Below are 12279 nucleotides of genomic sequence, written 5' to 3' on the forward strand. Positions count from 1 at the left end.
ACCTCCTCCTCTGTTAGAAACGCACGGAAGTGCCGTGCCCTGGGACAGCTTCTCGGCATCCGCGCGCCTCCTCCCCTCTCTCTGGCGAGTCGGCGACGCGGGCGGCGACTACGCCGAGGACGGTGGCGATTACGGAGGGCAGGGGAAGGAGGCGGAGGATGGGGGTATCGAAGAGGTGGGGGAAGAGGAGGAGGAGCGGCGGCTGCTGGAGAAACGCGGGGAGGTCCCCACGTCGCTGGACCTCACCTTCCACCTGATGCGGGAACTGCTGGACGCGGCGCGCGCCGAGAAGATGGTGATCCAGGCGCACAGCAACAGGAAGATCATGGACTCTGCGGGGAAGTGAATGATGATTTTGATGATGGTGGTGACACGTTGGGTGTCTAGGTGCGTGGGTGTCTATACGTGAGTGTCTTTGTGCAAGGGATACTTTTTTGGCCAACTAATGCCCGATTGTAGGCTTGTGCCGCGTACAACATATAATTATCAATAACACAGGGGACAGCTGCCACTAGGGGTCCCCTTGGCTTGGCTGCAGTCGGGAATTGGAATGCTTGAGATGGGACTGGCGCTTTGTGGTATGTTTGTGTGGGAGAGTGCGGTGGGTGCGTGTAGGTGTGTCTGTAGGAGTGTCTGTAGGAGTGTGTGCGTATGTAGGAGTGTGTATGTAGGAGTGTGCATGTAGGAGTGTGTCTGTAGGAGTGTCTGTAGGAGTGTGTATGTAGGAGTGTGTCTGTAGGAGTGTGTCTGTAGGAGTGTGTATGTAGGAGTGTGTCTGTAGGAGTGTGTGCGTATGCAGGAGTGTGTATGTAGGAGTGTGTATGTCGGAGTGTGTCTGTCGGAGTGTGTCTGTAGGAGTGTCTGTAGGAGTGTGTATGTAGGAGTGTGTCTGTAGGAGTGTGTATGTAGGAGTGTGTCTGTAGGAGTGTGTCTGCGTGTGCGTATGTAGGAGTGTGTATGTAGGAGTGTGTATGTAGGAGTGTGTATGTAGGAGTGTGTCTGTAGGAGTGTCTGTAGGAGTGTGTATGTAGGAGTGTGTCTGCAGGAGTGTGTCTGTAGGAGTGTGCATGTAGGAGTGTGTCTGTAGGAGTGTATATGTAGGAGTGTGTATGTAGGAGTGTGTCTGTAGGAGTGTGTATGTAGGAGTGTGTATGTAGGAGTGTGTCTGTAGGAGTGTGTATGTAGGAGTGTGTATGTAGGAGTGTGTATGTAGGAGTGTGTCTGTAGGAGTGTCTGTAGGAGTGTGTATGTAGGAGTGTGTATGTAGGAGTGTGTTTGTAGGAGTGTGTATGTAGGAGTGTGTATGTAGGAGTGTGTCTGTAGGAGTGTGTCTGTAGGAGTGTGTCTGTAGGAGTGTGTATGTAGGAGTGTGTCTGCGTGTGTGTATGTAGGAGTGTGTATGTAGGAGTGTGTCTGTAGGAGTGTGTATGTAGGAGTGTGTCTGTAGGAGTGTGTCTGTAGGAGTGTGTATGTAGGAGTGTGTCTGTAGGAGTGTGTCTGTAGGAATGTGTATGTAGGAGTGTCTGTAGGAGTGTGTATGTAGGAATGTGTATGTAGGAGTGTGTATGTAGGAGTGTGTCTGTAGGAGTGTCTGTAGGAGTGTGTCTGTAGGAGTGTGTCTGTAGGAATGTGTATGTAGGAGTGTGTCTGTAGGAGTGTGTATGTAGGAGTGTGTATGTAGGAGTGTGTATGTAGGAGTGTGTATGTAAGAGTGTGTATGTAGGAGTGTGTATGTAGGAGTGTGTCTGTAGGAGTGTGTATGTAGGAGTGTGTCTGCGTGTGTGTATGTAGGAGTGTGTATGTAGGAGTGTGTATGTAGGAGTGTGTCTGTAGGAGTGTGTATGTAGGAGTGTGTATGTAAGAGTGTGTATGTAGGAGTGTGTATGTAGGAGTGTGTATGTAGGAGTGTGTATGTAGGAGTGTGTCTGCGTGTGTGTATGTAGGAGTGTGTATGTAGGAGTGTGTATGTAGGAGTGTGTCTGTAGGAGTGTGTATGTAGGAGTGTGTCTGCGTGTGTGTATGTAGGAGTGTGTATGTAGGAGTGTGTCTGCGTGTGTGTATGTAGGAGTGTGTCTGCGTGTGCGTATGTAGGAGTGTGTCTGTAGGAGTGTGTATGTAGGAGTGTGTATGTAGGAGTGTGTCTGTAGGAGTGTGTATGTAGGAGTGTGTATGTAGGAGTGTGTCTGCGTGTGCGTATGTAGGAGTGTGTCTGTAGGAGTGTGTATGTAGGAGTGTGTATGTAGGAGTGTGTATGTAGGAGTGTGTATGTAGGAGTGTGTCTGCGTGTGTGTATGTAGGAGTGTGTCTGCGTGTGTGTATGTAGGAGTGTGTCTGCGTGTGTGTATGTAGGAGTGTGTGTGTATGTAGGAGTGTGTCTGCGTGTGCGTATGTGTGCTGCGGTGGCGCAGTGGTCCGCGCACTGCGCCACGAACCCACCCGAGTTCGATTCCTGCTTGGGGCCAACATCAGGAGCGAATAGCTGGACCTCCAATGAAGATAATATTGAGTTGACGCCTAGGTCGACTCAGCCTTCAATGAGTTCCCGAGACTGTGTGTAAACATCACAACTGCTGGGACAAAGGCGGTTGGGCGTGGTTCTCGCCACGCCAATCCCCTTGTGTGCCGTGTTGGCCTTCGCACCGATGGCACTTGCCCTCCAACAGTCTGTTAAAGACAGAGGGGTGTCTGTGTAATTTTTCTTTCAGTGCTTGATCACCGCACCAGGGTCCTCGCTTAAGGCTGAGTCGACTCGAGTCTGGCCGCCGGGTTCGTAGCGCGTTGCGCTACATGCTACACTACTGCTCGCCGAGCACACACACGTACATACACACAATCGCACACATGTACAAAGGCAAAGATCCCTCGTATAACTTGTAACAGACTTTTGGGGCAAGTGCTGTTAGCGAGGATTAATGAAGGCCGGCATGGCACACCACGCCCGATCGCCTTTGTCTCCCCAGTGGCGATGTTTTTTACACACCGTTCCAGGTACTCATTTAAGGCTGTAGTCGACCTAGGGGAGGCCCAGGACCGATTAAGGTAATCGTTGCTGGTGTTGGCCGTGAGCGGAAATCGAACTCGGTTCGCCGGGTTCGTAGCGCAGTGCGCTGAACGCTACACCACAGCTCCCCGAACACACACAGACACTGACACGCACATACACACATACATAGACACAGTCGCACACATATACATACGCACTGACACACACACGCGCGCACAACCACACGGACGCACACTAATGAGTGCACACGAATTTGAAACTAGGCCGAGCGATTGACGGGCAAAGGCTCCACTAATGCATTTAAACATTTAAACATCAACCCACGAACGCGCAGATCTGTGATCATCCAGCTGGTAACAGCATTAACGTAATATAAATAAGGGAGATTGATTAATTTAACGGCATTGTCTCCCTTTCAATTTACGGTAATCCAACAGATTAAAAACGACGTCTCATCAGTGTGAGTTTATTGAACAAGATAACAATGTTACTGGTTTCGACTGTGCTCAGACTCATCAGCAATGGTTGGAATCTCAGAAAGCCACATGTTATCAGCAGGATCCTTCAAACGGCTTCATCTTCATTGGGTATCAGCAGTAAATCAAGAATCGGGTTCATCTTCACTGGGTATCATCGGCGGTGCAATACCGCATTTTGGAATTTTTTGGCACGATGATAAAAAAGTAGTCAATATTGGGTTTTTTTTACATATTTCAAAAGTCACAGATGGTACAAAGCTCATCATCAACACCATAGGTCCCCGGTTCCTTCCGGTCGGCATGAGCCTTTGCTCGACCCTGCACGACAACAAAACAAATGGTCAAGGGAAGCGCTGCGACGAACCACCGACGGACGGGCGCACGCACGAAGTTATTTCTATACGAGGAGTTGTATTTATTTATTTATTGCATCTGTTAGACGCGAGCGGGTGGGTGGCCAGCACCACACCCGGCCGCCTTTGTCTCCTCCCTCGTGTCGGTTACAGCGCTCGACTCACAAGTCCGTAAGGTCGTGAGAGTTCAAACTTCCGGTCAGTCGCCAGGCCACGTGACTCCGCCTGGTGTCGATTAAACACGTGTACCACTTTGCGCAAAAGTCGACACGCTACTGCAGTTGCCCCTTTAACATTGCATCGCTCTCCAGTCCCCCACACCCCACGCCCTCCCTCCCCCCTGAACGTGGAATTTCCACCACCTTTGTTTCGCGTGAGCTGAAGAATAGCGGGGGGGGGGGGGTCTCTTGGTGACTGAAGCCATTGATTGCCGCGATGTTTATTTATTATAAGCAAATAAATCAACATCGCTAACACCACGCGACTTTTTGGCCAGTTCCACAAACAAAAAACTCACGTAGTAGCAGTAGGCTTTCGCGACCAATATTATCCATTAGAGGTGTTTTTGGATTGGATCGCGTGAATGTAAACGCGTCGTTAAACCCGCCTGGATACCCATTGTTATTATGTTATTATGAATACCCATTGTTATTATGTTATTATGAATACCCATTGTTATTTATGACGACATTAATGCCCCCCCCTCCCTCTGGCCTGAGCACCCGATTGGCTCACAAGTGGCGACATCACATCTATCCCTCGATTTAAGACCGATCCAGGAGGAGGACTTCTCCACAGCTCTGGCTATCGCCTGATGATGCTGGTTGTAATTACCGGCGAAACGTCGTACTCGGATTGTAAACACTGTGGGTTTACTCTCCAACACACTGGTGTGCTGTACAAGTAAAGAATTGCCATGTTTTGTTTACGTGACAAATCTTACTAATGTCGGGTGGTGGCGGGCTTAACAACACATGTATGTTTAGGCGATCTAAGTTCATAGTGCATTGCGCTAACCACTGTACCACCGCTGTAACCGCCGTGGAAAAGGTAACGACATCTAGTTAACTGTGACATACACAGAAAACAAGCTACCGCTTTGAAACGAAAATTATTATCGCGCGGGTAAAATGTTCTGCTTCACTGACCTTCAACAATTGTACGTGAAAAAATCCCCAGTTTACTATGATTGCAGTACAAACAAAACACGGGATGGCCACGATCATGCAAGCCTTCATCCAGCAGTGACTAGAGCTAGCTTGCTGATAACGATTACATTAAATTATCAACGTGACAACTTTTTTTTTTATTTAAAGCTTTCGTGACTGCAGGGATTCATATTCTTGGTGCTTTCGGTAAAGTCACCACGTAGAAGGGAAACAACAAAATAATAAAAAATATAAAACAATAAAATTCACACCTGATGATGATTGCTTGTGTTGCAGTCGAAACGTCGTGAGAATTTTATTGTTTTATATTTTTATTATTTTATTGTTTCCCTTCTACGTGGTGACTTTACCGAAAGAACCAAGAATAACGTGACAACTGTTTGGCTCGTATTCAGTAAGCACGCGCCAGACCCCCCCCCCCCCGCCCCCCCCACCACGTTCCTATTAGTCCCAAAGCGATTCTGGATGGGACCACGTGGTGCAAGGTGGACGAGGAGGGAATGTGACCGGGAGGAGCAATGCAGCAGCGGTACCAAGGGGCCAGCGACCAAGGGGAAGACCTCAAGCCAGATAGATGGCAGCGGCGATGATGATGAGACTGCATGCCAGAGTGGTGGCGGTTGAACGTGGTTGTGAGGAGCGGTAGTTGCAGCGGTTAGCGCTACGTTGCGCCATGAACTCGGCCACCCGAGTTGAATTCCCGCTCACGGCCACCAACACCAGTGACGATTATCTGAACCGGTCCTGGAAGCTCCCCTGTGTCGACTCAGAATGAGTACGTGGCGGTGCGCTGTGTAAACATTGTCACTTGGGAGACAAAGGCGGTCGAGCATGCTGCTGGCCACCCAAGCCGGCTCGCTAACAGCACTTGCCCCAACAGTCTGTTAAGGGTAGTTGGGTGGGGGCGGGAATCTTTGGGTGAATGTGGTGGCAATTGAGGGGGGTGGTAAATAGGGCAACGCGTTCAATGCCACCGAATTGCTTTGTGTCGTCGCTGTCGCCTACGGCTTCTGAAACTTCACTGCATTGTGTATAAACGTCTGTGCTGCATACCGCTCCGTTAATATTGAAACAGTGTTCCATAAACACACAACACATGCACGTGTGGGCTGCTCGGAAAGTTCAGAGTCTGGCATTGCCTCAGGGAGGAAGGAGAACACGGTGACAACACGCAGGACAAATGGAGAATGTTCAGTTGCAGGTAAAGTGTATATTTTTTTAAAGGAAGGAATTTTTCAGAGCAGAACATTTCAGAGCAGTGGATTGCATTAATATAAAATGTTCCGGGTTGTCTGTGTTAAAATTGCAAATGCAAAAATATGAAGGAAAAAAAATCAGAGAAATTTGACGTAGACAAAAATCAGTGAAAATACCGAGACATTTGGCGGAGATTTCTAAATACATCGAGAAAAAGGTGGAGAAATTTCACACGACAACCAGCGAAAGTTGCACACGTGAGAGGTCTGGAGAGAAAAATGTGAAAAGAATCAGTAAAGCATGATTAATAACGAATCTGAGAAAACATAAATCTTGAGAAGTATCACACTCACCAGACCTGGCTCTCAGTGCCTTCCACACGTCTCCACGGAGACTGATGATGACGTGCCGTGAGCCATGATCTTTGAGAGGTACAACGAGAGTAAAATGTATTCCGAGCTGTGATTTAAACTTTGGGACATCAATAATGACGACTACGATGATAATGGCGATGGTGATGAGGATGATGATGGTGGTTGTGATGGGTGGTGACACGGCCTAGCGGTAGCGCGTGTTCGCCGCTTGCTGTAGATGTTCACGGTTCAAAATCCAGCGCCCGCCCCGATTATTACCTCGGGTGTAATAACCATAAATAGTAACAATACCATGCGCCGTCTGCTTTACGGTGGACTTCAAAGATCACCTGACATCGTTTGGAAGAGCAGGCCATTTGTATGTCGGCGTCATGGTCCATGACTTGCCAATAAAAAAAATAACCCGCAAATGAACTCAATTGAAAGCTACGTGAAAATCATCGCCCCCTACTGCGAAAACGTGTCAGGGCTCTCTGCAAAAGATCCGTGACACCTAAACTAAACAATTTTATTTTTATTTTACCACGTAAGGCCCACTGAGCTATATAACTCTTTTTCAGAAGCGACCTGGCCACGGAGGGGGAGAGAGAGACATGCAAACTCCACATATCGAGCAGGCGTCAGGTGTCATGATTGAATCCACAGCCTCCTGTATATCCGGTGAGATAGCTAACATCTCGACACACCTTCCTGGGGTAAACAAGAGTAAGAGTAATAACAACAACAATTCACGGACCTCACTTCAAATAAGGGCGCTTCATCACAGCTAATCCGTCGATCTATTGGGCCACGGCACGAACGTCCCCCATTGTAAGTCGACGCCGTTTTTCTCCATTGCAAGGCCCGCGGGCCCCTGGTGACACTTTAGTGCGGGGCCCCGACAGGACACGAAACGTGAAAACGCCCCCCCCCCTCTTGCAGGCGGTGTGGGGGCCCTCGCACTGATGATGTCTTTTCGGCGTAAGTTCCCCCCCTCCCCCCACCAACCTCTGGAAATGAGCGAGGAACACTCCTCTACACGGCATATATACAGAGATAACATCTCGCAAGTCGCAAATTAAAGAGTTACTTCGCCGTGCACGCCGCTTTCTAAATGTCTATGGCGTGCTGTGAAAAAAAATATATACACAAAGAATATTTACATTTTATAATAAACTTTGCCACCTATTTACGTTCTCTAGCGATAGGCACCTTGTGCAGTCGGTTACGAACTGTTTGTGCCTGACGGTGAATAACGTTCATCATTTACACACACACACATAGTATATAGATGTAGCATGTTAGCATTGTTATTCGAGTAAACGACGACGATGACGACGATGCTGCTGCTGCTGATGTCGCTGTGTGGATATAAATCCATTAAATATTTGCAATCGGCAACACGGAGCGCGGATTGTGATCGAGATCGTGGATTTGTTTATAGCCGCTGCATAAGGGTGGGCGACCCATGGACAGGAGTGCGATTGGTCATCATCACTCTTCATCGTCAGCCAGGATCAATCCACAGCTGGATGAAGACCTCCCCATGTCGCCGCCGCCGCCGCCCTGTACGATCGCGCGATGCAATAATCCACCCAGCGCCGAGCGCACGCGTTGATTATCTATTTAGTCGCTCCGCCTTCCACCGGGTGGTCAAACCTCTAAGACGCATTCCATCCCTTGGCTGCCAGCCACTTCGTCACTCGTCTTGACTATCGAACATCATTCCCCTTGCAGCGACGAGCCCGGCCCTGAACGGCGTTGACCCTCGCCTGTAACCTGCGGGTGATCTCTGACCGCACGTGTTCCTCTCGCCGCGCCTCTCGGTGCAATTCCAAGCGTGTACGCGTCTCTCTGTGCTTCTTTGCACTCGGATACGTTCATACAGTCAAGCTGCATCGTATACTCTATTAAACCCTACGTCTGCATTCTGTCTTCAAATAATCACTGTTGATTGAACGGCTCGTGTGATTTGTTTTAGCCATTCCCGGGTGATAATCGCTGCAGACTGTAATCACCTTGTCGCGATGTTAACAAAACTCAAGAAAATCTATTCCGTACCCGGCGATCAATTCAACATTTACGAAGCCATTCCACCCCACCACACTGCCACACCATCACCCTACCCCACCACCACCCCACCACCACCCCACCCCACCACACCACCACCCCACCACCACACCACCCCACCCCACCACCACCCCACCACCACCACCCCACCCCACCCCACCACCACCCCACCCCACCCCACCACCACTACCCCACCCCACCACCACACCACCACCACCCCACCCCAACCCCACCCCACCACTACCCCACCACAACACCACCACATCACCTCACCCCACCACCACACCACCCACCCCACCACCACCCCACCCCACCCCACCACCACTACACCACCCCACCCCACCACCACCCCACCCCACCACCACCCCACCACCACCCCACCCCACCACCACCCCACCCCACCACCACACCACACTGGCCACTTGCTCTACTTCTCCACAATCGGCCACCCTTAAACGACACCAACCAAAAAACGGCCTCTCTCTACTCCGCAATTTTGCCCAATACCCTGCTCAAAATAGGACCCATCTGTCCGACCGCAGCCCACGAGAAAACATTGCCCGTGACACGTGGAGCTGTGGGCCAGACGACCGCAACTTTACCGCCGATACTGACGGCTCTAATCGCTCTTTCTCATAGGACAGAGTGCTGGTGTGTCCAGGGCGGGGTGGAGAGATGGTCGAGGATGGGTGAGAGAGGCGGGAAAGTGTGGCACGCGTGGGTGCGATGGACCCCCCCCCCACGGCCCCCTCCTCCGACCCCCAACCCACCCCTGTGGAACTTTGCTCACCACGCACGAAAACGATCAGTGGTAGAGAGAGCCACGGAGAATGTTTCGAGTCGAAAAGCCAAGCGAGTGGCTTTGATGCGGGCTGGACTGCACGCGGAGGGCTCGTAAGGTCAAGGGTAGCCGCACGTGCAGCCGGGCAAGGTGCTCCAGCTTCTGTCAGATCGGGTGGTGATTGCACCTGGATTGGGGGGAGTGGGGGGGGGGACAAAGCGATATCTGCTCACAGCAGCATCCCCCCCCTCCCTTCACCTTAACGCCAGCCCTATGCACGGCGTCTGTTGTCGATCCACTGCTGGATGAGGGCCTCCCCAAGCCATGGATATTAATCGGTGATTATATATTTTAATTAACCACGCAGGTCACGGCGGGTTGGTGAAGACGGAGGAGAGAGCACGTGAGAGCATAGCAGTGCAGTACAACGATAGATGTCGCTGCACTGCCCGTTGATGTCCATCACTTCGTCCCGCAGCAGCCTACAACACCTGTCATGACAATAATAATATAATGTGACAATACAAATGGTTCTAATTTGTAACATGCCACACACTATTCGCTCACTGTCGCAGTGAGAGAACGAGTCAAGAGGTAGAACCACAGACGAGCGGGAAGCAAGCTGACAGCAAAGCGCCAACAATTGCCCACGTTCTGCAATCCTCTATCTCTCTTTCGCTCTATATATAGACGCGTTATCGGGTCAATCAATGGGAGGAAACCGGAGCACGCGTGAGAAAACCCGCGCGTGCGAGGGGGAAACGCCATATCCCCCATACATACGGAAGGGTTGAAGGGCCACGGGGTTTTGCTGTTAGCCTATTCCAGCGGCGTTCGGGCTCGAAACCTGCTGAGCAGACCCACATCGGACGAGATCGGGCACATTCCGGGTGGCCAGGTCCATGCAAAACGGGTCCAACAGCTCTCGCGCATCTTCCCACTCACCCAGTGATAGCTCACCACCAACCCACACACCCCTCCCACCCATACATCTCTCTCTCAGCCACTCAGTATTGTAACACTATTCTCCGGATTCTGAGACGCATTTTTTTTGGCCCTGCGAAAGTTGGAGGGTCGCGTCCTATAAACCGGTGGCTGTGTGTATGTCCTGTCCGTGTTCAGATTTGTACGTTCTTTAAGCAACACTGGACCCCCTCGCCCGCCCATGGGGTATTGTTGACCATACTTCACCACGCTGGTCAGGGTGGGTTGGTAAAGACAGCGGTGAGCAGGATCGATGCTGTCATCAGCTGTCGCCGCTGTTTGCCGTGGCCGGGAAATCGGACTCTGGTCGACGAATTCACATCGCGGCGCCCGAACCACTGTCCCACCGCTCTCATCACACGGTAATCATTATCATCATCAGCAGCAGCCATTATCAATCCACTGCTGGATGAATGGCTTACCTACTCCCAGGCGGTCGCCATCTGTCACAAAACCCGTGATGCAATAATTGTCCACCTAACACCTACATGCGAGCCGATCCTAATTGCAACCCACAGTAAATTGAAGCAATTATAAATCAATTGCCCTCTACTCCCCGCCACCCCCCCTTCCCCCTACTCCCCCGACCACATCCCAACGCCACTTTGTCCGCGACCTTTCCATTGAGTTGATCACGAGGCCTGGGGTCACGGTCGCATTTTAGAAATCCAAATGTGTCTTCAGAGGGAAGGAGGTAGGGAGGGAGAGAGAGAGACGGCGAGAGAGAGAGAGAGTGAGCGAGAGAGATGGAGAGAGAGATGGAGAGAGAGATGGAGAGAGAGATGGAGAGAGAGATGGAGAGAGAGATGGAGAGAGAGATGGAGAGAGAGATGGAGAGAGAGATGGAGAGAGAGATGGAGAGAGAGATGGAGAGAGAGATGGAGAGAGAGATGGAGAGAGAGATGGAGAGAGAGATGGAGAGAGAGATGGAGAGAGAGATGGAGAGAGAGATGGAGAGAGAGATGGAGAGAGAGATGGAGAGAGAGATGGAGAGAGAGATGGAGAGAGAGATGGAGAGAGAGATGGAGAGAGAGATGGAGAGAGAGATGGAGAGAGAGATGGAGAGAGAGATGGAGAGAGAGATGGAGAGAGAGATGGAGAGAGAGATGGAGAGAGAGATGGAGAGAGAGATGGAGAGAGAGATGGAGAGAGAGATGGAGAGAGAGATGGAGAGAGAGATGGAGAGAGAGATGGAGAGAGAGATGGAGAGAGAGATGGAGAGAGAGATGGAGAGAGAGATGGAGAGAGAGATGGAGAGAGAGATGGAGAGAGAGATGGAGAGAGAGATGGAGAGAGAGATGGAGAGAGAGATGGAGAGAGAGATGGAGAGAGAGATGGAGAGAGAGATGGAGAGAGAGATGGAGAGAGAGATGGAGAGAGAGATGGAGAGAGAGATGGAGAGAGAGATGGAGAGAGAGATGGAGAGAGAGATGGAGAGAGAGATGGAGAGAGAGATGGAGAGAGAGATGGAGAGAGAGATGGAGAGAGAGATGGAGAGAGAGATGGAGAGAGAGATGGAGAGAGAGATGGAGAGAGAGATGGAGAGAGAGATGGAGAGAGAGATGGAGAGAGAGATGGAGAGAGAGATGGAGAGAGAGATGGAGAGAGAGATGGAGAGAGAGATGGAGAGAGAGATGGAGAGAGAGATGGAGAGAGAGATGGAGAGAGAGATGGAGAGAGAGATGGAGAGAGAGATGGAGAGAGAGATGGAGAGAGAGATGGAGAGAGAGATGGAGAGAGAGATGGAGAGAGAGATGGAGAGAGAGATGGAGAGAGAGATGGAGAGAGAGATGGAGAGAGAGATGGAGAGAGAGATGGAGAGAGAGATGGAGAGAGAGATGGAGAGAGAGATGGAGAGAGAGATGGAGAGAGAGATGGAGAGAGAGATG

At 50.7% G+C, this 12279-nt stretch overlaps 1 long non-coding RNA gene across 1 annotated transcript; it reads right to left on the reverse strand.

The window, feature by feature from the left end:
- Positions 1-3442: 3442 nt before the first annotated feature.
- LOC142930625 (uncharacterized) lies at positions 3443-10872 on the reverse strand. Its single transcript, XR_012946584.1, has 3 exons — positions 10190-10872; positions 9416-9593; positions 3443-3801 (listed from the first exon to the last, which is right to left on the reverse strand). It is a non-coding gene; the product is annotated as an uncharacterized LOC142930625 (long non-coding RNA).
- Between the last annotated feature and the right edge of the window lie 1407 nt (positions 10873-12279).

This window comes from Petromyzon marinus, chromosome 3, assembly GCF_048934315.1.
Source record: "Petromyzon marinus isolate PM22_M1 ecotype Great Lakes invasive population chromosome 3, UKy_Petmar_22M1.pri1.0, whole genome shotgun sequence".
In the NCBI taxonomy this organism is placed as follows: Eukaryota; Metazoa; Chordata; class Hyperoartia; order Petromyzontiformes; family Petromyzontidae; genus Petromyzon; species Petromyzon marinus.